This window comes from Orbicella faveolata, unplaced genomic scaffold (genome assembly GCF_042242905.1).
Source record: "Orbicella faveolata isolate gen_17 unplaced genomic scaffold, um_ofav_v1 contig_24, whole genome shotgun sequence".
Classification (NCBI taxonomy): domain Eukaryota; kingdom Metazoa; phylum Cnidaria; class Anthozoa; order Scleractinia; family Merulinidae; genus Orbicella; species Orbicella faveolata.
Window position 1 is genome coordinate 35,654,446 of NW_028301552.1, and position 8,055 is coordinate 35,662,500.

At 38.3% G+C, this 8,055-nt stretch overlaps 2 long non-coding RNA genes across 3 annotated transcripts in view; both read right to left on the bottom strand.

Annotated features, from left to right (window-relative positions):
* Nucleotides 1-319: 319 nt before the first annotated feature.
* On the bottom strand, nt 320-3,435 carry LOC149111417 (uncharacterized). 2 transcript variants are annotated; one of them, XR_016208216.1, is made up of 2 exons: nt 3,266-3,435; nt 320-586 (listed from the first exon to the last, which is right to left on the bottom strand). It is a non-coding gene; the product is annotated as an uncharacterized LOC149111417 (long non-coding RNA). The 2 variants fall into 2 exon arrangements; XR_016208217.1 differs by lacking the exon at nt 3,266-3,435 and adding an exon at nt 728-1,055.
* Nucleotides 3,436-7,527: 4,092 nt separating this feature from the next.
* Nucleotides 7,528-8,055, bottom strand: part of LOC149111418 (uncharacterized) — a 779-nt gene continuing 251 nt past the window's right edge. The window contains exon 2 of the long non-coding RNA XR_016208197.1: nt 7,528-7,660. This is a non-coding gene — a long non-coding RNA (uncharacterized LOC149111418). The remainder of the gene's footprint in view (nt 7,661-8,055) is intronic.

Sequence of the window (8,055 nt, forward strand, 5' to 3'; positions counted from 1 at the left end):
TACACGTATATGTTCATGTATATGAACATGGTATAGAACTGCTAATTTTAAGCTTCTGTTATATAATTTCTGTATTTCAGTGTAAAGCTATAAGTTCATTTCTCGAGTTAAGTTTTGACACGCATAGCAAGTTCAGATGGATTTCAATTGTCAACATTCTTGACTTTAAGAAACATATATGGATAAATTTCTAAAGTGTTTCCAACTGTAATTATACATGCAGCCTGGAGAGCCATTTTATATGCTTGCACCCAATGTATTTTGCAAAGAGTGAGTTTCAAAAGTTCAAGTGTCAGCTGACTTAAGTCTTGAAAACATCTTATTCTTTTTGTAAGCAGGAGAATTCCACATCCATCTGTAATTCTCAGATTAATTCCATGAAGTTTAAATGGTGATTTGTGTTGTTAAAGCCAGTTTCTACTAAGTCTTTTGCTATTATTTTTGACGGCTAATAAACCTGTATAGCATCAGTAATGTTGTGTTAATAGTAACATCTGCTTACTGTCACTTGCATATCATACTGTAGTTGTTATTGCAGTGTTCATCTGGGTTATATGCACATGTACAATAGTACAACTTGCCTAACCTGCAATACACAATGAATGTAACAGTGACACATTTTAAAAGGGTATAAATGATTATATGCAGAAAAAATCTTGTATTTCTTTAATTTGCTTTCCTTTCTATTCTCTCCCCCCTGCTGCCCCAATAAAAATAAGCTACCTACCTAACTAAGGTGTCCAAGTGATATTTCTTGCTTTTCTGGAAAGGGTTAAGAAAGAAAATGCTAGCTATAATGCCGTGCTCTCTCTAAAGAAACACTGGAGTTAAAATAATTCTTTTAACCTAGAAAAAAGGTATTGTCATGTACAGCATCTGTAAATTTTGGTAGAGTTACATGTAATTTTGAATCTCTATGAAGACTAGGAATTTAGGGACATTAATAGCACAGTAAATTCAAACCATTCTTTGTTTCTGCAAATAAATTTTCTGACTGTTTTGCTGTGTGATTTAAATAGTTGCTTGATACATTTAGACACATGTATTTCTTTGGTATGTAAAGTTTCTAAATTCAGCTAAATTATATATTAATAATGATCTCATATGATAAATACAGGGAAATATTCAAACAGCTTTCATGAAAATGTAAATAGGTTTATGATCACTGTAGTAAGACTCCAGGGTACCTGCTAATTGTACACATTGTAATACATTGGTATATACATGATCTATCTGTGTACTGTAGTCAGTAGTAAACTGGTTAATCAACTGAGTGTATCCTTTGTCTGTTATAAGATATTTTTCAGAGCCATTTGTTCTGAATTTGCCTGCATTAGATCAGTATTGAAATCCCCAAGCAGTACATTCGGAGTTTTAGATTCTGTGAATACTAAGTCATGAAGATGAGTAAGAGGATCAATCAACTGTGAAATTGTAACTAGTTTTCGATCGATAGATACCAATGACATTAATATTTGGAATTGGTTGCCTCATCACCATTACAGTGATTTCCAAATTATTAATTAAAAGTTATATCTGTATGGAATTTTAGTACAATTCAAATCATTCTTAATGTACAAAGCAGTTCCATAGCAAGTTCTTATGTTAGACTGATTAAAGGCATTTCTGTAAAGAGTTAATTTACTAAGTTGATATTATCATCTCTATCTAACAAGCAAAGTTTTGATCCAACAAAAATGTTGTCATCAGCTTCTTGAATGTTGTAATCACTTTGTACATCATCTAGGTGGAGGTGGAGAGATCTAACATTCTGAAACAAGACTGTTTTTGTTTGGGGTGAATCGTCAGTCCGTAACACTGCTTAAGGCACAAGGCTTACTTGTGTTCTTAGTCTGCTCATTTCACTTTTAGCTTTCTCACTAACCTTTAGTTTGTTTTCATTCAAATTAAAAATATGCATTGCAGAGCTGTTTCGTACATGGCTCAAGCCAACATAATGTATGTGCTCTCTTCTGGATACTGGAAAATCAACAACTACCTCATTTAATTTGTCGCCTTGACAACGGTGAATAGTCTTGGAAGCAGCAGGTCTAAGTGGAAATTGGCGCCGGAGAATTTGGACCTCACTTTTTTGTTGACTCAAAATTGTCTTGTTACTTCCAATACTGGTGTCCAATTTCTATTTATAGTTGCCTTGTGTAAATGTGCATTTTCTCTAAGCTGGTTTCTGCCTATGTCAGGATGTGGAAATGACACCCAAATAATAATTGGTCTGGTATAATTTCAACTCTGTAGTCTCTGTGTTCTGTGACACACTCTGCACCATTGGTGAGTCCGTCAGTCACATCAATGTAGTTGTCAGTCATATTTTGTTGCAGTTACTACTGACATGAGCAAATATAAACCCATTGTCTTTGTTGGATCATCTGGGATTTTGTTTTTCATTTGTTTCTTGAGATCATCAGAGATGTCCCCGATTACAATGTCCAAAGCCTTAGTCTGAGCTTTATCAGCTTTAGAGAGGGCATACAATGCATTGTTGTGAGCATGTACGGATGCATGTTTAGTAAATAAATGTGCCATGTTCATATTGTAATTATCTTGTCCAGGCCTTACATTCAGAAGTCTTTGTTTCAAAATGGTTATATCATCTTCAGAGTGCTTTCACTCTCTCAAACGATCGAGTAGCTGAGCAAATTCTTTGTCATCTCTTTGTCTCATTATCTCTGTCAATTCAACGAGGGTGAAGTACTCTGTCCAAATTTTTGTTGCAAATTCATTACAGCCAGATTGGGAATTTTCAAAGATCCACTTATCAAAAACTTGCTTAAGCTGGAAAAGATCTCCAGCAGTTACCAAGCTTATTCCACCAAATGGTTCATTAGTTCCAATAATTTGTTGTAATCTTTAAGTCAAAAAGTTGAACATGCCACTTTCAACCATAGAAATCTTATCAATGAAAATCACCCTGTTTGTCTAGTTTTGCGCTAATGGTATTCAGTCTATCACTGTCCAGTGCAAAATGCTCAAAACCTGTATTGGCAGGTATCTTAAAAGCAGCATGTAGTGTATTGCCTTTAATGCTGAATGCTGCTTTACTAGTTGGGGCAGTCTTGACATTTTTCACATCATCTGGATTTTCTCCAGTGATACTATTTAGAAATCTGATAAGACATGATAAAAAACTGTCTTTGTTTTTCATTCAAAGAGCGGTCGACCCTACGCCAGAGCTACTTTCCGAACGAAATAATCCCCCTCGTATAAAAGGCGTAGTAAAAAAATACGACACAACAAGGAGGCTCACCTTAGGTTCCAGATGATACAGAATTCATGGCCCATTGCATTGTTTCCTCCTCCGGGTGACATTTTAAAAGACTTTTTGTCCTCGGTCGTGACATGACATCGTCGCTTTTTAACATCGTAGCTTTAAAGATTTCGAAACGAGCATCGTAGCTTTCATGATTTCAATGTCCGTTGCCGAAGCTAGTGTTCCTTAGCTTGATAATTTTCCATTTTACCACTCCACGAAGGTCTCCTCAAAATGCCGCACAAAAATGGTATAGTATGTCCTTCTAGTCTTTCCATGTGTATTTGTCGCAGCTACTGCTGATTAGCTTAAGAACTTTCCATTTTAAAACTCCACGGATTGAACCAAAACCCATCTTCGTGCCGTCTTAACCGCCATGTATAAACTCCGTGTTATAGGACAAAATTTCGCCTTTCTTGTCCCCCCCTAAAACAAGCCAAACAAACAGTACGAAGTGTCTGGGACAAAAATTATACTTAGCAGGGGAGGGATAGGTGAAAACTATTTAATCCAGTTTTAATGAATAAATTAATCACAATGGACTGAGTGAGTGAGTGAACGCCATCCGACTGCCTTATAAGCTCATGGATGTCTAACATCCATGAGCAAAAAGGTAACCGAGACCGCCTTACTCGCAGCGTACTTTTGACTAACTTTGGGCCGATTTCCAGGAATTTGGAGGATATTTTCCAGTTTCGGGGACTCTGAACTAAATACTGATGGCCTTGGTTTTCAGTGAAATGGGCAGAGGAAAAATATTTGAGCGCTCGATTTCGAGCTTTTAGGCCGAAATATAGCTTCACTTATTTTAAGACTAAAAGGGTAGCCGAGACCGCGTTATGCGCAGCGTAATTTTGAACAACTGCGGGTCGATTTCCAGGAGCTTGGCGGAGATTTTCCAGTCCCGGGGACTCTAAACTAACTCATAATGGCCTTGGTTTTGTGTGAAATAAGCGGAGGAAAATATTTGAACGTTCTTTTTCGAGCTTCTAGGCCGAAATATAGCCGAAACCGCCTTACGCGCAGCGTAATTTTGAACAACTTTGTGTAGATTTCCAGGAGCTTGGGGGATATTTTCCAGTCTCGGGGACTCTAAACTAACTCGTGATAACCTTGGTTTTAGGTTAAATTGGCAGAGGAAAAATGTTTGAACGCTCGGTTTCTAGCTTCTAGGCCGAAATATAGCTCGCCCTACGCGCATCGTAATTTTGGCTAACTTTGGCTCGATTTGCCAGAATTTAGGGGATATTTTCCAGTGGGAGGGACTCTAAACTAATTCGTGATGGCCTTGGTTTTAAGTGAAATGGACAGAGGAGAAATATTTGAACGCTCGGTTTCCAGCTTCTACGCCGAAATATAGCCCCACTTCATTTTAAGACTAAAAAAGTAGCCGAGACCGCCTTACGCGCATCGACGGTAATTTTGACCAACTTTGGCTAAATTTGTCGGAACGTCAGGGATATTTTCCCGTCCCAGGGACTGTAAACGAGCTGGTGATGGCCTTGGTTTTCAGTGAAATGGCCAGAGGAAAAATATTCGAACGCTCGGTTTCGAGCTTCTAGGGCGAGATATAGCCTCACTTCATTTTAAGACTGATAGAGTAGCCGAGACTGCCTTGCGCGCATCTTGATTTTGACCAACTTTGGCTCGATTTTGCGGAACTTCGGGGATATTTTCCAGTCCCAGGGACTCTAAAGTAGCTGGTGATGGCCTTGGTTTTCAGTAGAATGGACAGAGGAAAAATATTTGAACGCTCGATCTCGAGCTTCTAGGTTGAAATTTAGCCCCAGGTCACCTTATTTTAATCCTGATTGAGTAGCCGAGACCGCCTTACGGGCATAGGGATGTTGACCAACTTTGACTCGATTTGCCGGAACTTGGGGGATATTTTCTAGTCACATGGACTCTAAACTTAACTTGTGATGGCCTGGGTTTTAGTGAAATGGACAGAGGAAAAATATTTGAACGCTCGGTTTCGAGGTTCTAGGCCGAAAGATAGCTCCACGTCACTTCATTTAAGGACTGATTGAGTAGCCGAGACCGCCTTATGAGCATCGTGATTTTGACCAATTTTGGCTCGATTTCCTGGAGCTTTTCGGATATTTTCCAGTCCCAGGGACTCTAAACTAATTCGTGATGGCCTGAGTTTTTAGTGAAATGGACAGAGAAAAATATTTGAACGCTCGGTTTCGAGCTTGTAGGCCAAAATATAGCCCCACTTTATTTTAAGACTGATAGAGTAGCTGAGACCGCCTTACGTGCATTGTGATTTTGATCACCTTTGGCTCGATTATTTTCCAGTCCCAGGGACTTCAAACTAACTTGTGATGGCCTTGATTTTCAGTGAAATGGACAGAGGAAAAATATTTGAACGTTTGGTTTTGAGCTTCTAGGCCGAATTATAGCCCCACTTCATTTTAAGACTGAAAGAATAGCCGAGACCGCCTTACGCGCATCGTGATTTTGACCAATTTTGGCTCGATATGCCGGAACTTTGATGATATTTTTCAGTCCCAGGGACTCTAAACTTCATCGTGATAGCCTTGGTTTTCAGTGACATGGATGGAGGTAAAACTATCGCACGCTCGCTTTGGAGCTAATTTCTAGCGCCAAAATAGCCCCACTTAATTTTAAGAGTGAAAAAGGTAGCGAACACCGACTTACACGCATCGGGATTTTGACCAACTTTGGCTCGATTTCCCGGAACTTGGGGGATATTGTCCAGTCCCAGGGACTCTATACTAACTTCTGATGGCCTTGGGTTGCAGTGAAATGGACAAGGAAAAACAATTGAACGCTCGGTTGAGCAACTATGGGTTGATATCCAGAACTTGGATCATATTTCCCAGTACCCGGGACTCTAAACTGGCACGTGATGGCCTTGGTTTGCAGGGAAATCGTCAGGGGAAAAATTATTGCACGCTCGGTTTCGAGCTTACAGATTTGTGCTCGGTAAAAGGAGTGCCTACTACTTGACTCACCTTTCACGAGTTAATGTTCGCTTTATCACTATGGTAACGAAGGAAGTAAGGGACTGAAGCACCCGTTTCTTAAAATACGTATTTGTAATTTGCGAAATGGAGCACTTGTGATCTTTCGGCTATAACTCGCTGTTAAAAAATATCACTGCATCCAGTTGTATGTACGAAGTGTTCAATAATCTGAAGCAATAAGTGTTATATAGTACAGTCTTGGAAGGACTCGGTTCTCGAAATACAGATCTTCGAATTTACAAATTTCGGAGTTCCGCTGTTTTATTCCTTTTTAGGTTTTCGTACAGAGGAATTTTACTGTTTTGATACTTGATACGTTTATTTCGGTATAGATTTGTTTCTTTCGTTTTGTATCGTTGTGTAAAATAAAGTAAGCCCTACAAGGGCTTGTATTTACATCAAATTGTCTAATGGAGGAGTGTGCTTGTAGGTTCGTGCGGAAAATTTTCCTTTCCACGAATGAAAGGAATCTGTCGTATCGACAAACTTAGATAATGGTAACATGATGTTGTGAAATATCTGTGAGTAGTAGTATTTATATGCAATTGTGGAATGGATAATTTCGCTTGTCATATCTTGCATGAAATTCTCGATGGGACGAAAGTTTCGAATTGGTCGTTTCGAGAAACTTCTATTGGGGTACACAATGTCATGAAATATTTTTAAGTCGATGTTATGACATGCGATTCTCGAATGGAGAAGTCTGCTTGTGTTATTTGCCTTTCGTGTAATGTAACGAGTTGATAACATCAAAACCCTTCTGCTTGCGTTATTTGACACCCAACAACTGTTACCCAAACTTTAATGTTTACAAAGCAAAATCTATTGGCTTTTGTTTGCAGACCATCTGTTTGTTGAAAACGAAGACAAATCCTTATATATAAATTTTTTGTTGTTAAAATTGTTTACAAGCCATTACCCAACGCATAATTATGGTTTGTTTCGTGGGTTAAGCGGAAATAACTTGCTCGTTACTTGAATTAATTTTTTCGCGGCTGTCAGAAATCGAACTAGCCAACGTCGCTAATGAAAATAGCACATTGTCCGAAAATATTTTAACCCATTTTTTAGTTCTTTAATAAACTATGCTCCTAGCTTATATAGTATATGGAGCAAAGGAGGGAGTATAATGCTGATAAACATCCAGTGCTGTTCGTGTCGAATAACGACAATGCATCTAGAGATAGGCGAGACGCGAATTCTGTTTACATTGTTTAAAGTCAGCCGTATTTAGTTGATAGACTCGCTGTTGTTAAAATTCAAAGATTTACCAAATGGAAGTTCTATTCAAATTTTATTTCGTGCCAGATACTAGTTAATGTCTAGAGATATTTTTATTTTTGATGAAGGTCGGTAGCTTGATCTTGAGGATATTGTCAAATTTTCATCTGCCGCCAACCTGCGGGGGTAAGTATGATGAAATTTGAACACTACATCAGAATTAAAGACTGACAGTGAATTTTTTGCGTTTCCTGCTGTGAAATTCCTTAAAATTTGGCAGACTGGTGACAAATATTAAGTTTAACAATAATTTTCTGCTTTCTTTAAAATTGTTTACAAGCCATTCTCAGTGTGTAATTATGTTTTGTTTCGTGGGTTAAGCGTAAATAACTATCTCTCTACTTGAATTCATTTCTTCACGGCTGTCAGTTATCGAACGGAGTAACTTCTTAAAAGTAGCACATTGCCAAAAAATATTCTAACCCATTTTTTAAGTTTGTCAGTAAAGGAGGCTCCAAGCTTATAGAGTATATGGAGTGAGGGGGCGATAATGCTGCTAAACATCCAGTGCTG